Source organism: Anas acuta, chromosome 9 (genome assembly GCF_963932015.1).
Source record: "Anas acuta chromosome 9, bAnaAcu1.1, whole genome shotgun sequence".
NCBI lineage: Eukaryota > Metazoa > Chordata > Aves > Anseriformes > Anatidae > Anas > Anas acuta.
Window position 1 is genome coordinate 19217710 of NC_088987.1, and position 19968 is coordinate 19237677.

The following is a 19968-nucleotide window of genomic DNA, read 5'->3' on the forward strand; positions in this document are numbered from 1 at the left end:
TAGGGGCAAGCCTTCCCCTAACAAAAGTGCCCGTAAGTGGTGAGACATACAGCCTTAAAAAAAAAAAAAAAAAAAAAAAAAGGCAGCTGTTTGGCTCGTGGTACTCTGTATATACCATGACCCTGTCACACTGGCCACCACAGCTCTGCCCTATTGCTTGTCCAGGACTGGGATTATGGAGCTCCAAGGAGACAGCCCTTGCTCAGGTCTGAATAAAACCCATTATTCTTTCTAATAACCACATTCACCTTTGTTCAATTATGCACTAGACTGGAATTTGTCTAGGTAACCCATGACCAAGTTGCTCTGGCAAGTGCTCATTAGGGGAAATGTTGGTGTTATGATTCAGGACTGCATGCTGTGGCAACAGGGCAGAATGATTCTGACATTGTTTTCAGGTCAAATTTCTAAAATGTTTTGATCTAACATTTGCAAGCTATTTTTCCAATTTGGAGTATCTTAAGCTGAGCAAAAACATTTTATTATTTATTTTTTTTTTTTAGTCCCGAAGGGCTGCTTCGCCTTGAAGCCCTGTGCTTAGCTCTGAAGTAAAGATTTCAGAAGTTGCTAATTATGTACATTTTTTGTTGTCTGTTATTATTCATTATCTCAAGGGTTTTGATTTGTATGAAAATTGATGTAGGGACCTTTCTGGAGGCAGAAGACCACTGTGCATTTCCTTCTGCGCCGTCAGAAGGTACGGGGAAAAAAAAGCATTTTAAATAGTGTTTGGGGCTGCTGGAGGGTTTCATTTATTTTATACTCAGTTCAAGGTAGACTATAGTGTTGTCATGTAACAGTTAACAATAATAGAAGATTTGTTACTGTCTCAGTGAATGTTTATGAGCTGCTTACAGATGGAACAGAGTCACCGGGAGAAAAAAGAACATGTCCTAGGCCACTTCACTACACAGTGGTGTTGTGGTACTCGCGTGCACTGTGTAGATTTAACTTTTTGGAGCAAATGTGGAACTTTTGAGGGAAGCTGAATGTTAGTCTTGACTATCCTAAATGCAGATCTGTTGAGCAAAATTGACTTCTAGTTCTGTAAATACAGTACTTTGTATACTGTGCTTTATAGTGAGTTTTTGTAGTGTGTCAGGAGGTATAAAATACTGCATTTTGACTCTTCGGATTTTCTACTGTCACTTCCTGTTGTCCAACCATGTAGAAAATTCATTTTGTAACATGTAAATAGCTCCAGGTGCTTTTTTTCTAGTAAATTCGCTATTTTCAGAAATATTTTTGCCCAGCTTAAGTCATAGTAGCGCATATGGAAATCAGAAATTTAGAAAAAACTGTCTTGCATGTGTTGTCATTACCTTGTCTTGCTTGTGATGATTAGTGCTTAAAAGCATACATTGATGTGCCTCTTGGGGATCAGTGTATTTCAGATAAGAATCACTGGCACATTCTGGTACCAAACTGTTTTAGCAGGGGAGAATTTGGTTGTAGTATCTAGTGTACCTCACATGTATTCATTTTTCCTCTTGATGAAATCCATTTCATGTATAACAAAATCCCATCATTGAAATATCACTAAATATCTGAAGATATAGGCAGGACTACAGTAAAGGTCCTGCTTCTTTTGATGTTACGGGCCATCTTTTTTTCTTGTTACCCTTTTTGCCACTTTGAAGTTTTATATTCTGCCCCCTGCCCACAATATAACTCTTAATAATCAAACTCTCGAGGCTATTCAGCCCTATAATGTTGAGTGTCATTGTTTTTTAATTATCATCTCTCATTACTACTTAAAATGCAGTTTTTTGCCTGCTGTAAGCTGTGTCACAACATGAAAATAGGTGATGCTGGGTGTTCATTTAGAAAACTCACCAAAGCTTGCTGGACTGTACAGCTGCAGAGGAAAGCACATCCTAGCAAGCTTGAGTGATATGTGAGCTAAGGAGAATTAGTTGTTTGTTACACTGATGGGTTCTGGAGTTTTACCTTAGTGGAGAATTGAATCAGTATACCTCTCCACAAGTTACTTTGGATTTGTTCAAAAACAAAGGTTTGATAGCTGGAACCACAATGAAGATTCTTATCTGTCCCTTTCCAGTATCATGAAGTGTATCATTAAGTAAATCAAGGCATGCAATAAGCAAATTGAGATGTATTTCAAGATATGTAGATCTACATTTTCTGTTTTGTTGCTCTTGATTGCAAGCTGCATTTTCTGTTTCCCAAGCATCCTCTAAAGCATTTTCTCAGCCCCTTACCTTGATTATGCCTACAGGAAATGTGAAACTACTTAGTTCCTTGATTGTATTCTTGTTTGTTGCTTTTCATTGCATGTCTAGCTGCTACTGATTTGTTTGTCCCTTTGACTGAATGCTCTGCTGGTTCAGCCTTGTCCACAGCTGCTAGCCTTGCTGTTGAGCCTGTGGTAGGTAAAACTGATGAAATAGCTAGATCCTCCTATTCTGTATCTCTCTGACATATCCAGGCCATGTTGTCCTGTAGAACAGACTATTTTCAACTGTTCCCTCTTCCAGTGTGATGTCTGAGAAAGTACCTAAAGAGATCTTAAAGGAACACTCTTTTATCTGTTCAATCCAGTGAATCACAGAAAACTTAGATTTCGGCTGATCAAATGATTGATTCCATCTTGGTATCTTGTAAGAAAGAAAAGGGTAAAACTGTGAGATGTAGCATATGATGCCGAGCACTATCACAAATGGCTATTGAAAACAAGGAAAAACATGAGAAGCTAAATCCACTTGTGGAATTGGTCACTGATAAGTTAAATTATCAATAGAAGAAATAATTGAATAAAGAATTTTCAGGTACATAAACTTTTAATCAGGAGTTGACACCTATTCCTTATTCTCAAAACCAGTGTCAGAATCAGTCAACATCCGTAATAGAATTGGGGATTTGAGTGGGAATTCTGAATACCTCAGATCTTCAGTGACATCTGTCTGAGAAATGAAGAGGAGCCCTCATTTTAGAATCCAAAAGCGTTGGAAAAAGCTTTAGCAATATGTGAGAAGATGGTAATGGCTATTCAGCTGATTATGATTTCAATTTTTTATTTGCTACTGCTGTAGGTTATTCTACAGAAGGTTAATCTTGAAGAGATCTGTGCTTTATTATTATTATTTTTTTTCATGATGGGCCAGAAGTGTAGCCTTGCTGTCCTTTTTACCCAGGAAAGAAGCTCCAGTACTTAACTATGCTTCTTGCCTGAATTTATCTAGGATGTCATACAGTTTTAAGAAGAAAAACCCTGTTTTCTTCTGTTATCTTGTTGCTTGGTCAATCTCTGGAACATGTTATCTATTATGTCTTCCTTGACTATCTTCAATCTTTGTTGCTATATAAAATTCTTCTGCTGTCACTTCAGCCATGTGTATCCTAAATGGAATGTGTAGCTAATAAATAAAATCTCCGGATCTGTTCTGCCTGTAGTGCTATCTTCGCTTTTTTTTTTTTTTTTTTTTTTTTTTTTTTTTTTTTTTTTTTTTTTTTTTTTTTTTTAAGGTATCAGCTTGTTTTTGTAGATCAGACACTGTTATTTTCATAGTTCTCTCTCTGCCTTGTCACTTTTGCTTTTCTCCCACAGATGCAACACTCTTGATCCAGCTCTGGCTTTAATACGTTTATGGTTTTTTTCTTTCTGCCTATGAGAAATGTAAGACATTAAGTAAGGCTTCTTGTGACTTGCTGCTACCCCTGTTACTGTGTCCTTTTGTATGACCTGCACATTCTGTTACTACAAAGCTTACACCATAGGTACTCCATTGAAGATGATAACCACTGTAGTCTGGCCATGGTGGTTCTGTACTGGAGTGAGTTCATATCATTAATAAAACATTGCTTGGGGTCCAGTATCCCTATAGCAGGGTGTGTATATCCCAATGCTTTACTTAATGAAAAAGCAATGGCAGCTGACTGGCTGTGGTTTTGATCACTCTGTTTTTAAATCATAGCAACAGGATTGAAAAATGTTTACAGAAATTCATCAAATTTTTTACTTTGAGCAAGATTGGTGATGATCAGTACCTTCTAGTGATAGTATATTTTTAAATTACAGATGCAAGCCTTTAAAATTATTAAGAGATTCAAATGCTTTATTTGTACACAGAGCACAACCTAAATGGTTTGACATCTCTAACTTTGAGCACCTCACTTACTGTAAACGTCCTCTTCTATTGGTTTGAATGAGACCATTAGCACATCTGAAAATGGAAGCTAAATGCCTGTAAGGGGATCTGTTATTCATGCACAAAGCTAGATGTAAAGCCAAACATACATTTACTTGCTCGTTTGCCTTTTAAAGTTTGAATAGTCACTACGCTGGTCTATGAAGATCAAAGGGGTAGGTAAGGTGTTGAAATCACAGAAGAATAATGCTATTTGCTATGCGATGCTGCTAACTTTCAGATCTACCAAGAACTGATAGTATATAATTGATTTTTAAAGTTGAGTTGGAGCTGGAGTAAGATGAAGAATCTGTCATGCCACTGTAGTTGCAGCAGCAGTAATGTAACTTGGTAGTACAGTGAAGCTAGATAACTGTAACACACAAATCTCCTGTACAGCATCCAGACCAATACTAGAATTTCCTTGTATATGCCAGTTTTTCATGCAGTACTTCAAATTCTTCTGCTTGCTTTTGGCTTAACTCAGCAAAAAATCTAGTTGCCTGTAGGCCATACAAACACTGGAAAGCTCTGGAGGGTGCAGTGTTATTATTTTAAACTGTAGAGCGTACATACCTGGTACTAACCATGTACACATAGGAGTTGTACTAGTGGAAGTTGGCAGTTCTGACAGTCCAAAGTAGCACTGACCGTAGCTGGATGTTTGTGCTTACTGAAAATGTAATTGCTTCCTGTAATACAAAGCATGAGCATGGTATGGTCCTAATCGTAGGTATTATTGAAGGGAATATTTGAATGGAACATAGAGAACCCAAATGTGATGAGCTTTCATTTTAGATTGGATATGCAAGCATGAAGGAAAGTTTATTATTATTTTCCGTATGAAATGCTTAGTCTTATTCTCAGAATTACTCTTTGAAACATACACCTGTAAGCAGTACAAGCAGAATAATTTCAGCTATGTCATATTCATCAAGAGCCAGCACTCAAATTCTGTAGAGAGGTGACACAAATGACCAGTGCATTTCTGGACAAAGAAGAATTTTCACAAAGGCATTGTGTTGTATTTCATTCTAGAGAAACCTGTGGAGACTTTGTAAAAAATATTTCCAGCGTTTTTGATCATAATATGTTGTATGCTTAGCCAAAAGGAAATAGGAACAGATCATTAGTTAAAAGAATAACATAGCTTGATTGGTTTTAAATTGTTGTCCACAGGGACAAAGACTTCCTTGTTATGTTGTTGTTCTATGTTATTCATGAAAGGATAACTCTAAGAAAAAGGAATCTTCCGCCTAAGAAGTTGTATGAAATCTTATAGAAGAAAACACAGCAGCCAGCAAACTCAGGAGAACAAGATAAATACAAGAAAGCGGAAATGATTAAGACTGAATTCTCAGTTAACATTCATCTGATGCAAAGGCATGCTCCAGTCAGACAGGAAACAGCTGAAGAAAATCCTGTGGTCTTTGTTATGCTTGCCTGGTCTTATCAAAATATCTTCATATGAGTATTTCAAGGCATCTCTTCTATTTTGTTTAAAATTATCCTACTCTTGCAGTTAGGGTAAACATCTCTGCATTATGTTTTACAACTACTTTTTTTTTTTTTTTTTTTGTAGGAATATAACAATTTTGTCAAACTCTTTAAATAACCTTTAGAGTCATAGAAGCATAGAATGGCTTGGGCTGGAAGAGACCTCAGGGATCACCTAGTCCCAAACTCCCTGCCATGGGCAGGGATGCCACCTACTAGACCAGGTTGCTCAGGGCCTCATCTAGCCTGATCCTGAACGCTTCCAGGAATGAGGCATCCACAGCCTCTCTGAGCAACCTGTTCCAGTGCTCGTTGTCTCAGATCATCTCTTTGTCTTGCATTGATGTTGCTTCCAGGAGGATCCTTTCTGTGATCTCTCCAGGCACAGAGGTGAGGCTCACTGGTCTGTAGTTCCCTGGGTCCTCTTTTCTACCCTTTTTAGAAATGGGAGTGATATTTCCCATTTTCCAGTCACCCGGGTCTTCTCCTGACTGCCAGGACTTTTCAAATATGATGGAGAGAAGCTTGGCAACTGCATCAGCCAATTCCTTCAGGACCTGTGATACATGTCATTAGGCCCCATAGACTTGTACTTGTGGTCTCAAACCTGCTCCTCACTTATAGTGGGTGGGCCTTTGCTCTCCCAGCCTCCATCTATGGGTTCAAACCTGTTTGAACCCTGTGCAACAAGAAATATATCTGAAGTACTTCTCGTTCAAAGTGCTTTTATTAAATTAATTCAGATTTATCTACTGAAAGCCTATTCAGTTTTATTAAAATTTTCTCAGTCTTCTTTGTGACCAACTATAAAGCCTTAACTGCAAAATTACCTTAAACAAAAGTACTGTGCAAATCTTCATTTTACTGGTTGCTCCTCTTGTAGATAACAAGTGCAACGAAAGATCTAAGCCTGAATCCTGAACAGCCCTCTCAACCTTCGTTTTACAGTAAGGGTTTCTGCTGCTTCTTATCTTCCTAGGTAGGTTTTGATGGATAGCAACAGAGAGAACAGAAGAGCTGAAGAGCATTTGAGTTTGCCCTGGCTGTGACTGAAGTCTTGTGATGATTGGAGTGTATGTCCTGAATAAAGGACATATCTTTTCCCGTAATGCAAAGGAAACATCATTTTTATCATATTGACACCAGACAAATAGACCTATTTTTTTTTTGTATGTATGATTAGGATTAGCTAATTAAGATGTATTGTTTTAAATACACTTTTGGGGATGAAGTGATTGTTGCAATACCAATGAAATGTAGTACTTTAAATTAATATTTTAACCCCAAAACATAAGTAGTAAATTGTAAATTTCACATTGCTGAAAACAAGCTTTAGAATTAATACTACTGTCATTTAGCTTTTTTATCTGAAAAGCAACTACTGTGATTTTTCAGCTGATGATGTAATTATCCAGGATAATAGTGGTGGTTTGTGGAACTACTACCAAAAGTTTTGTGAAACAGAACTAAAAAGATAAAACCTGCTACATAGAATTCTTGGAACACAATTATGGAATGGGCCATTTGCTGTTCTCAGTATTACTGAGTTTGAAATTCTGGGTTTATTTGTTTATTCTAATCTAGAAACTTCAGATTTTATTTTGTATTAAGCAAAACGTTTTATTATGTTATAAATTATGGCACATAGCAAGTCATTTTGATTCTGATTCTTTGTCTTTGTTAAAATTCCTGCTTAAGCTAAGAACTGTTAACGTGGTTGATAATGCTTATTTAGAAAGGCACAAAAACTAGTGGAATGGAAGTGCTATTTCAAAGGGTTAGTATACTATTAGCTTTTAAGTGGACATAGAAGTGAGGACTTTGACTGTCCATCTTTTTAAAGCCACTGTTGTATTAGAACTAAACGCTGTCTTTATAAGGCCACTTGTTGCAGCAATTAATAATATAAATGTTTCTAGCAGTCATCAGTAATGCAGTCATCAAGTAATACGAGAATATTGAGAGTGAGGGGAATATTTTACATTTGCAGGGTAATTTTGAGATATAAGCCATGACTTTATTATAATTTTTAAATTAACTTTATCTTCTTTAGTAAAAATGAGGCAAATCTTCATATGTGCTGCCCCATCTTCTTGTTGGTACTGTAATGTGAAATTAATGTCGAGTACTTAGGGTTTCTTTTACTTGTTGTCTTGATCTGGTTAAGAATGATTTTATAAGCTAGCTTAACCCAATGCGTATAGCATGTCTGTATTTTTGAAGCTTGGTCTAAATTGTTTGAAATCCTTTTGTGGATCAACTAATCCTTCAAAGAATGTCAGTCTTGTCGAAGGCTGTAGGTGGGATTTGATCTGTAATCTATCAAAGTAAATAGGAGGAAGTGTAGCTAATCATGCTGGGCTTTGGCTCAAACGCACTGGATACCGAGTTTGCTGGAGAACTCGTCATAGTACTCATCCCTTTTCCCATCAGGATAAATCACACACTTCAGTGGTGTGTGATATCCTTATCCTTTGAACACTTATTAGACAATTAGTCCTATTGAGTTAGTACACAAAAGCCTGTCAGATATTCAATACAGAGCATACCTATTGCCTCTTCCTTCCTACAGTTCCTTGGAGACAAAGCTGGAAGGATCTCAAACAAGTGTTAGGACAGCAGCCGACTATCTCGTGTTCTAAGTCTGGGAAAATAAAGGGTACTGATGATCTGATTTGTACCCACCCACTTTGAGAAGCTAGTCGTTGTGTGAGCGAGGAGAAAAGTGAGGGCTGAAAGTGCTAGTAGCTCTGCAGTAGCTGGTAGAGACAAACGGGACAAGGCGCTCCACAGCTCACTTCACAACTCACTTCTAATGGGGAAGGCAGGAGGGTGGCTTAACAACACACTCAAGAACAGAAGTTTTATTCTAATATCACTTAGAACTGAAATTATTCATGTTCTAAAGTATTTTAAGTTTTCATTATTTTTCATCATTTTCACTAGAATCTCAGGATTTGCAAAATTTCTAAAGATTTCTAAGACTTCTAAAGCCTTGTTCCCTAAACATTTCAAGTAAACAGTGCATGCTCAGAAAGTATGGTTAAGATAAGGCTTCCTGTAATCAAACAAAACCTACTAAGTTTAGTTTTGTCACCTCTATTTGCTTAACACGATCCCATCCTGTGCTACCAAAAGTGCCTGAGCAAGTCTTGCAAAATTTTAATAGAATTCCTTGCTTAGAAAAGCCATGGAACAGCTCTGTGCAGGGTGCATTTCTGCAAAGCCAAAGGCAATGTCAAATCCCGCTTTTAAATTTTTTGTAGCATTTCAGCTCCCTGTTTTGATGGTATTTCCCCCACAGGGCAGCTTTTACATACCAAAAGGCATGGTGACAATTTCAGGCATCAAAACAAGTGATAAAATGCTGAAGCATGTTTTAAAAAGATGTGTTTTTATTGTAGTGTGTGCTTGTTTGTTTTGCTAAAGTTAGAATAAGAATGTGCTGGGGGGGGGGGGAAATGTTAAGTGATGTTTGCCTACCAAAATTTCTTTCTGAGACTTTGTGGGAATATGCAGGCAGGCAGAGAGCAGCGTGGGGCTGGTGCTGAGAAGCAGAGCCCGAGCTGGCAGCCTCCCAGGGCGCACCAGTAAAGGGTGGTTTGGGCTGCTCTCATTTGGCAACAGCTGCTCTCTTGTCATCTTGGAAAAGCTGCGTGTGGCCTCACATACATAAAAGGGGTTTAGATTGTCACCTTTGTGTTCAGGTTCATCCAATATCATTAAGACATCTTAGAAGTGATATTGAGCTCTAATTGCTCCCTGTTCTTCTGTAATATATACGCAGGCTGACACTTTTTCAATGCTGAATCTTGGCAAGTCTGCCTTCAGCAGCCTGCTCTTCAGGGTCTTCATTGTATAAGCTATCAAGTGAATTTCTGTACTTGTGACTAATGTTTAAGGTGGAAAAGGTTCCGGTAATATCTAGAGAAGTAATTAAATTCCTGGATAGGATGTATTTTTTTAATAATTGTCAAGAAGTCACCTTCTACTTTGTACTCTATTTTGTGGAGTGCAGGTTGCAGCCGCCTTCACTACAGAAGGGTGTATGTCCTTTATCACTTTGGTATATTTATTCTGTTCTTGTTTGTTTTTACAGATGATTCTTTTGCTTGAAGTTATGCCAGATCTGCTCAAATGCAAACAGCAACTTAAATGATATTCTAGACGTCAGATAAACCTAATTTCCAAGAAAAGCATAACACATTATATATATATATATATATATATATAAATAATCCATGAACAAATTTGATTTCCTACTTAAATCATAATAAAGCCAAATTATTTTCCAGTGTCTCCTCTCCCCTACTACTTCTCCTCCCCTGTCTCTTAGATATGCATTATATTGTTTTATGGCTTTGCCTCTCAGCAGTGATGTTGCGCATCTTTGTTTTCACAGCTTTAATTGCAACTGGTGTGCTACATGTCTAACCTTGTGCTTTGTTTACATAGTGTATTTCATATCTTCAACCTTCATCCAACTGCCTCTGACCAAAATCAGTTAAAATAGTTCATACAATCAATAAAACACACTTGTGAAAACAGGACAAATAATAAATGTTTTACCAGAAATGATGTTCAAATTATGTATATTTTCCTATTTGTTTTGTTTTGTGACAGAACTTATTTTAGTGTTGGTCTATTTAAATAACAGATGAATTGGTTGTGAAGTACTCTGTAATCCTGCTCTGGTCTCAGGAGAGCCTTAATCAAAAATATTTTACAGAGATTAAGTATTTGAACAACTCAAGGTTTTATTTATTTATTTTTTTAAATCACATTTGGATTGTGAATGCAAAAACAAATATTGAACTTCCCTCTGTAAGGGAGAAGTATTCTTGTGTAGCGACAGTTACCCAAAAGAATACAGACATGAAAATTAATTACATATCTATCTATCTATCTATATTAACCAAACATTTAAAATTAAAGTTTATAAACTAGAAAAATAGAAACATTAATGCAAGAAAATACTGGTTTATTACTGTCATTATAGGCTGTTTTAAATCTCCAAGAGTAATTGAGAAAGGTGAGTTCCTTTTTCAGGAGAAGTTGTACTTCTGTACCTGCACCTTTCTCTGGTCGAGGTCTCAGCTGCCGTCAAAAATGTACAAGTTTGTTTCAGCACCTTGCTTCTGCCATAGCTTTTTTGTTACTTCTTTTCTTACTGTGTCAGTGCTTTCTTGTATTTATGGGTCTCATAGATCCATCTCAGTTACAGTTCTTTTACTCAGTTTTCTTTCCAAATTTCTTTCTGGATGTGTTAACCTTGTCTTTTGTACATCCAATTGTAACTTGTTCTGTCTCCTCTATTATATTGCTCCCCTCATTACTCTGTTGGTTTTAAAAATTAGTGTGGGAACTTCTAGGTGGTAAGTCCCAGTTTTCCTGTGCTATATCAATTTTCTAGAGTTATCCAGGAACTAACTTCAAGAATGTTTTATTTATCTATTATTATTGTTATAATTTAGGGTTAACCGATTTCAATATAACTGCAGTTTCTGTGGTCAGATTTATTTAGGTGGTGTCATAACTTGTCTAAATTCAATGAGAAGATTGTTACTTTAAACCATGGTCCACAGAAGATCTGCCCCAAAATATTAACAAACCTTATATAGTAGCAGGGAAAAAAAAAAAAAAGCTTTATGAAATAACTGAAGTTGAAATGTCACCTTTAGATTTGCTCCAAAGTATCTGGATATTGCTACTGGTAATGAAGTTGTTATCAAGGTTTCTATTTAGTAAAGGTCAGGTAGGAATTATTGAAATTATCATATTGAGTGTATTAGTGTATTCATATTATGCTATTTATAGAGAGTTGATAATCTTTGCCTTATCAATTGCCAATAATGTATATGCTAAGTGCCATATTTATCATTGTTAAAATCTAGAACAAATCTTTTCTTTTTTATTTTTTATTTAAAAACTGTTTTTAGAAGTCCTTTGGTTTCTATAACACACAAATTCCTTTTCTATGCTATTCCAGCCACTTGTTCGCGGAGCCCGTGGCTTGATGTAGTCAGGGAGGTATTGTTGCTGTCCCTTAGTGCTCTTTTCTGTGTCAATTATCAGGAGAACTAATGATGTCTTGAAAAAGTTGGCACCCCATAAAAATAAAGGAAGAAGCCTGGGTAAGCAGAATGCAATATTTTTCCCAATTTTTATGATTTAAAATAAGAAATGGAAAAAAAGAAAATGGTAGATAAAAAGGTGATCTAACAAAGGTCCTGCTTACCACTGTCAAAGAACTGCTTGCCCTACAGCACTTGTTTCAATTGTTTTGCTGTTTATATAAAATACCACTCTAGGGCACTAACAAATTAATGTGAGCCTTCTTTTTGAGGGTAATTTTTGTATGCTCAGCTGGCAGATAATTTGGAAACAGATGAGTGAGAGAGTTGCTCTACTTACTGGAGGGGCCATATGTCGTCTCTTTTGGCTGAAGAGGTTAGTAAATGCTGCTGCCGCCTTGCACATCCAAGTTCATAGGGAAGAGATCCTCATGCTGAAGTTGCACATTTCAGTGATATGTTATCTGCATAATATTTTCACAAATATTAATGACTGAATTAGTCATATTTATGTTTCTTTTTAATTGGATCTTTGGAGGAAAATTTATTTGGTAGTTCCCTATTATTATAGTTCATGCTTTCATCAACTCACTAACAAGCACAGTCTTGATCAGAACGCGTTGAAAGTACCCTGCCTTCTTAAAAATAAGCTGTACTAGGATAATGAAGTGCCTAATTATCATTGCAGTTACAAACTAATTATCAAATGCAAAATATACCTCACGTATAATTGCTGAGATTAAACGGTATTTTTAAATCATTAATCCCTTTAAACTGGAATGACTTCTAAAAGTACTCTGTTTTAGCCCTACAGGAGGCAACATGCAATTTTGTTTTATTGTTCTTTGGGACTTCACTGTGCAGTGGATGTCCCTTTTTTTAGGTATTGGTCACGTGTTCTAGTCTAATGTTAAATTCAGCTTTATATTTGGATGAATTTGTATGAGTGTATTTCTTAAGCTTGTCCTATAGGAAAACACTGAGAGAAATACCAAGACCTTTCCACTGAAATAATTTCTTTAGGATCCACTTAAATGAACTATATAGACAGTAATAGCTACATGATTTGGTTTGTTGTTAGGTACTGGTTGTTCAAGGCATAGTGGCTTATCTTTGAAATAAAATTATGGTCATCAGAGGTACCTTTTTATTATTATTATTTTTTCCATTTGCTTTGTTTATCCCATAGTTGCATGTTAGGTCTCGTTTACCTTGATCTCTGTTTATCTTGATATTTATTGAGCCAAGGTTTTTATATTTCTTGTTATTTAGTCTCTCTGGGTGTTATTTCTGCTGCAATGATGGTCCAGGTCAGGGAGTAATCCTACCAGTTGCCAAAATAAGTTCCAGATTCCTGCAGATAGTTTAAAATTATTCTGCAGCTGTGTTAATGTTCCATTCATTCTCTCTCATTAAGCTGTATCTCAACTCTCTTCTTGCCTTGCTTGCTGTTTCTTTTTGGCACCTCAAAGGAATTTTCTCCATATAGAAGGGATTTTGCATTGAAGATATTATTCCTCTCCCATCTGTTTCATGTCTTCTCCTTCAAGCAAGTAATCTAAAATATGTAAACATAAATAACTGTATCCTGCCCATCTGAAGTCAAACAGTTCCTTCTTTACCTTGTAAGTTATGGAAATAAATCATGGCTCCATAAAAGCTGTGTTTGAGATACTTCAGGAATAGTTTTGTACCAATAGCTGAACGCTATCTTCAAGATGAGGGTGATGGGGAGCCTGGCTTTCCATCTATCACAGATTTGCATTTTTGGCCTTTTACTGTTAGATTTCTGTCAGTCAGTGATGTCGTAGGAATTCACCTACCTTTTTACCTTTTTGAAAGACTCCTATATGTCAGATCGTTCACTTTTAAGTGGAGACAGAAAATGCTCTTTTGAAATGCCCTTCACTTAAGGAACATCCTCCTGCTGTAATCTGCAAATGGCATTCTGCCAGCTTCTTTGGAGAGTCTTCAAAGTCAGAGCTTTTACCAGGCTGAAGTGCACTATAGTGATACCACTAATCACGTGTTCATCAGGTGTTTGTATAATACATTTAAAAACAAAACAAGACAACAAAAACAACCACCACATATTAGTGACAAATGTCCTAAATTGTATTTATTATGTCTTTTAAAATGTTTGTTAGATAATCCATCCCCACTGGGTGTGTTCCTGTGCCTATGCTGAGTTGCTTCAAAATGTTGTCATTTTTTTCTAAACACTCTGATGTAGACACATTACCAAGGGAGGATGGGGGGGGGGAGAGGTTTCAGACCATCCCTTTAGTTGAGAACGCCCAGCATCATCTGAAGTTCATAACAGTTTATGTATCACAAGGATCACACATCCATATATCTGTGTACAAGGGAGGTTTGTGTATATCCACACGTTTAGGCAATAATTTATGTGCTTTGTCACCAAGTTGCATGGGCCACCTTGGGAGCTCATCACACCAGTGTGTTTGAGGCTATGCGTGGTGTCTGCATGGAAGGGAAAATGACTTCTCATGGCTTGCATTGGCCAGGCTCTTCCTGAATGTTGGAGTGTGAGGCTTGAGACCTTTAGGATTACATGTTTGGTACTGCTGAAGTACTTTAAAGGTTATGAACCTGAAAAGGCAGAGAAAAAACCTCAACCTTGTACAGTCTGTAGGTAACCATATGTATAAAAGATGTGCCTTTTGGGGGGCTCTGTTTAGTAATTTGCACTGTGTCATACATGGGAGACAAAAAAGGTGAGTGCATTAGTCACTGAAAAGCTGCTGGGAAGGCAAAATCAGTGAATTTGAATTAAACTTTGTTGCATTGCACTTCCTAAAACACATATTTCATTGTTTCTTTAAGAAGGAATATTACAAAAACATATTATGAGAGCCCTAGTGGTAAGAAGTGATTGAAGTTGTTAGCAGATCCAGAATTATGTGCTTAATACATATGTTTTTTCTTTTTTTCTTCCTATAACTCATAGTGATGTTCCTTCCTTAGGGTTTATACCTCTGCACATTTTGAGATTAAGTTCTATGCATAAGAATGTACTAAGTCGTAAAAAAAAAATAATAAAATCAGTACTTTCTGTAGTCTCTGCTCCGTCTTCTGAATTTTGCAAATAGCATTTCTCTCAATAATGCATATTCATAGAATATTCTATGTGAGAAAAGTTCTACATCAATACAACAAGGACTTTCTAGAGTATAAATGTTAATTTGCTGTTATGAATTTAAGTTAAAAGTTTTACCACAGTAGGAGAGTTAATGTCAAAGATCAGTGGTGGGAGAAGTCATCCTCCAGAAGTATAATCTACCAAATACACACAGAAATTACTATAGTATTCTAAAGGTATAATGAATTTCTGTTAAAGACAATATGAATATGAAAACTACTTCTGGTGGCGTTAAGTTCAAAACATTTTGGCTCTTTGGTTTCAAGAGTGTTTTGTCTCTTGGATTTAGCAGAAAACAGCATCTGTGTTAGGTGTGCATTGCTGATTTGTTCAGAGTAGGGGAAGGGTGAGGTAGCAAGTTCAGTTCAGTTATTAATTTCCATTTTCTTCTACCCAAGACTGCTGGGAGTAAGGACTTCACTCATATCAGGGGAAAGGGGAAAGAAACAATAAGTGATGAAGCTGATGTACCTATGGGATGCTGGGGAGAAAATCTTTCTTCCTGCCCCTGTCTTTAAGAAGAAAGTACTGAGTTGTGGAGGGACAGGCTTTCTTTGGAGGCTTTTTTCTCTTTTTAATCTTTCTGGAAAGTGATGCTGTACCAGTGGCAAGAATAGCCCTGAAAGACTTGAAACTCCAATTTTTCCTTTCATGCCTTTTGTCACTGCTCTGGTAACTGTGTCATTGTGCTTTAACAGGCAGCCACCCAGAAACTGCTCATCTTAAGAAACTCACTCTTTTCAAAGAAGCCAGTAGCAGTCTGTGTATGTGAATGTGTGACTCAGTCCAGCTTCATCCAAACCTGCTGACCGTACAGGCACGAAGAGGTTGTCTTCATAGGAATACAGTGACCATTCTCCATGGGTGTGTTTGTTTTGTGTAGGGCAGAGATGCACAAAATACAGTTAAATGACAGTTTGAGTTTTGTAAGCAGGACAGTCAGCTCAGTGTGACTTCATATAACCTCAAACCAATTTGAATTGCCTGATTCAGATATGGTTCTGTATATTCATATATTGCATAAACACACAGCTCTAATTGTAAAGTACCCATGGTCATTTTCTTTGGGATTTATCTAATCTATACACATCAAAGTCTCTACATGCCTGTGAACATTGTCTAGAAGTCATAGTAGGGATGAAGCTTCCTCTATTGATTTTACTAGAAAATCCTGCAAGTGTTTTAGTAACACTGGACTGCTACCTTAAATAACCAAAGTCTGATTGGAAGAGACTCTTACATAAAACTTTGGAGGGAGATGTGTTGCCTATTAAAATATAACAAAAAAATAAAAATAAAAAAAGGTCAGAAGACTTGAACATGCTCTTTTAAGTGGCAATTTTTGCTGCTCTCAGTTTGCAAGGTGTGCTGCACCAGAATATGATTTTAACTGATTAATTTCTTTGGTCATTAAAAATGACCTTTCTCTGGTAGGAATGAAGAAATGTACCTCTAAGCTATTTGTCTCTGGTGGATTGATCTCAGTGAGCAGCTAGGCACCTTGGAGCTGCTTGCTCACTACTTTGTTTCCAGTTGGACTGGGGAGAGATTGGGAAGACCAAAAGCCTTGTGGGATGGAGATAATTGAATATGGAGGAAGAAAGGGGGCAGAACAAGATGACAAAAAACAAACAAACAAAAAACAAACAAACGAACAAAAAAACAACCAACAACAAACAACCCTAAAACCAAAACAAGTGATGCACAGGTAGTCACTCACAACGTCTCACAGGTAGACCAATGCCCAGGCAATCTCCAAGGCGTGGCTACCTTTCCTGAAAAACCTCCCCTTGGTTGTTATTGCTGAGCATGATGTTACAGGGCGTGGAATATCCCTTTGGTCAGCTGCAGTGACAGCTGACCTATCTTGGCTGTGTCCAAACTCTTGCCCACCCCCAGCCTACTTGCTGGGGGCACAGTGGGTAAAAAGAGAAAGCCTTGATGCCGGGCAAGTGGTGCTCAGCAGCCGCCAAAATATAGGGGTGTTACCTACACTGTTTTTGTCACAAATTCAAAACACAGCACCATACTGGTTGTCAGCTAGGAAGAAAGTTAACTCCATCCCTGCCATATCCAATAATAGTCTCTTATGCTAGTACTGTCATCATGATTTAAGATTATAGAGCTGTTACTGCAGGGTCTGTGAAATATACACCAAGCTTTTCAAAACTGCATCTATCTTCTAAAACAGTTAAACAGTAAATGGGTAGATATGATAAATATATGCATAAAGAGGGTATAATGTACCAGTTGCTTGATCACCTTAGCAGTTTTTAAGCTTCTTGCAGTTGGAGGCTATCAGTTATTACATCTACATTTGTTCTGATTGTTTATGGTCCAGCAATGTGGGTGGTTTTTGTTTGTTTTTTTTTTTTTTTGAAACTAATACACTGTCATGTAAAGACACTTTACACATCATCCTAAAGAATAATTCTTACATAATACTTTTAGTTCTAGTGAGTCAGATTTCTTGTTTCCATATAAATCTGCAAGGTTCAAAGGGTTTTCTTAAATTTCTGAAAGAGACCACGGTGATTTATTTGAGTTCCTTTATTTAACTGAGGAGATGAACCTCACATGGAGTAGTGGTGCAAACCTCCATTTGCTACCTTTCTTGTATCTTCACCCTGAATGATATCAACATTATTCTTGTGGCTGAGAACAGGTTACATTTTATAGCAGTATTATTTTTGTCAATAGTGAGAGTATTCTGAGTAAATCTTCATGGTTTCTCCTGGGTATGGATACCTGGGGTGTACTTAATCTCTGTTGTTATACTTACCGGAATGGTGTTTTCTGTATAAATGTATAAATTCCTTATATTTATGTGTGCATGAAAAGAAATAATAATAAGAGAATGTAAGGAATAAAGCAAGACCGAGTATCTGATTCTTTTCTTTTTGTAGTTGGACATCCACTGGGCTGTGCCCCTGACTGGGTCTAGGTGGAAGGGATAATAGGTTATAAGTATGGATTTAAACAACTTGTGCTTCTTTCACCCTGATATCTCTCCCTTTTTCATGCAACTGCTAAAGTAATTCTTGTCTATAAGAAGGCTAAAATGGGTAATAGGGTGGAAAACCCATCCATTCTTCTAAAGAATCACTGGAATCCACTTCAGTGATATTCTTATACTATATGAAAATAGTAGATATAAAGGAAGCTGTAACCTAAAGCATGTCCCAGTAGTGGAAAAATTTGTATAATTTCCTTTGGTCACTATGCTAGCCCAAATCCAGATATGGGATCATGTTGGTCATTGGGGGACAGAGAGGTGCAGGCAAAAATGAAAATGCTTATCTGCTAACTGTACCAGGAATTTTCTCAATTTCACATTTGCTACGAGAGGGTCAACTACTTAAAACTTCTGCTATTACACATCTGGCTTGTGCTAAGCCAGATAAAGATAAGAATGTTAATGTTGCCACTTTTTATGGTTATATCTATTATCTTGACTGCAAGAAACCCTCAATTAGTTAACTCACAGTTTGCAAGGGCAAGTAAAATGCACTTTATTTCACAGTTGAGATGAATTTTAGTAAGTAGTAATCTGTGTCTGTTTTTCCATTTCAAATAAGAAGTAACAATAAACAAACTGACCCAGTAAATTTTAATCCAACATTTCTTATCAGGGGAACAATTGACAGAGTTGACAGATTAATATTATTCGTTCTTCTGAATCTTAGCTTTTACCAAGTAAACAAGACTGCTGTAATAATCAAAAAATGAAAAATGATCCAATAAAGGGCTGTTCCCAGAATTTTAGAAGGTTCAAAACAGTGCTGCAGATCTGTTAACTGCCTATTTCCGACACTGAGGGATTTCAACACCCATTTAAACAAGAGGGGGGAAGATCCGTGTTACAGACATCACGCTTCTGTACTTGAAGCATTATGTTAGTTTTGATTTTGTTGGTTTTTCAAGGCTGGGGGAAAGCTATTATAACCAGCACTAATGAAGTCCTGATAAACCTGATTTTGATGATTATTTTTTTAAAATTTATTTTTTATTTTTTTGCCTGATTCTTAATGAGCTACCCAAATCCAATGTTTGAAGGAAATGCTGTCTGTTATATTTTCCTAGCTAAGCAACAATAGTTTTTGATATTTGGGAGTCTGCTTTTGTTTATTATGGTCATGTGAACAGGTATGTTATATACTTTGAGCCTTACACTAAAGAAAGCATTGCAATGAATACTGTAATTTTTTTTCATTTTGAATTTTAAAATTCAAAACAACTTTAGTTGAAAGAGACTCTTCTTTTGGTCACTATTGTCCTACCTAGGAAGTTGTATAAATTAATATTTCCAAAATAGAGAGATCCTGATGGTTAGAGGACATGTGCACAACAAATTTCAAGTAGACATTGATTCACTTTTCTATTGAATCATTATGCTATACTTGTCTTGACACAGAAGAGGCTATTTTGAGAGCATATGGCCTGGAAAAATATCGCTAAGCAGGTGTAACGGGAATTCTTCTCATAATAACTCCAAATAATTCAGACAAATATGTCATGGATAGTTATTCTTGATATGAGCGACTATGTAATGTATAGAAATGATGACTTGTGGAAGACTGACTTTGAAGAGCCTCATTCTTTTTAACAACTGAGTTCTAAATGTAGAAAATCCTGCTACAACTGCATGATGAAAATGGTTCACTTATGTTTCAAGGTTTTATCATACTAGGACCTGCTTCAGTGTTTTACTTATTTTTTACTTGTTATCATACCAGTCTGCACTTGTTCAGCTGAAGGAAGATTTAAGTATTCTTTTTTTCTCTATTACCAAGTCTTCTAAAAATAGCTTATTAGAAAAAGAAAATAACCTTTCTAATATAAGACTAAATTACCTTCTATCTAAAAATGTTCATCCTGGTTTTGGTGGTGATGAGGTGGAAGGAAATGGACTATTGAGTTTTTAAAACTAAAATTATGAACGTGAAGAACTCAAGTATTCATGCATTTGAATAGAATGATGATTTTTTAATTTTAGGTGCTGTTTGCTGCTGTTTTACTGAGAAATATTTATAAAACTTGCTTGGATTTATTGCAAGAAGGTGTAATGATTGAGGCTTCTGGCTTTCTA

At 36.5% G+C, this 19968-nt stretch overlaps 1 protein-coding gene across 2 annotated transcripts in view; it reads left to right on the top strand.

Moving 5' to 3' along the window:
* CLSTN2 (calsyntenin 2) overlaps nt 1-19968 on the top strand; it is a 350903-nt gene that overhangs the window by 63656 nt on the left and 267279 nt on the right. The window lies entirely within an intron of this gene.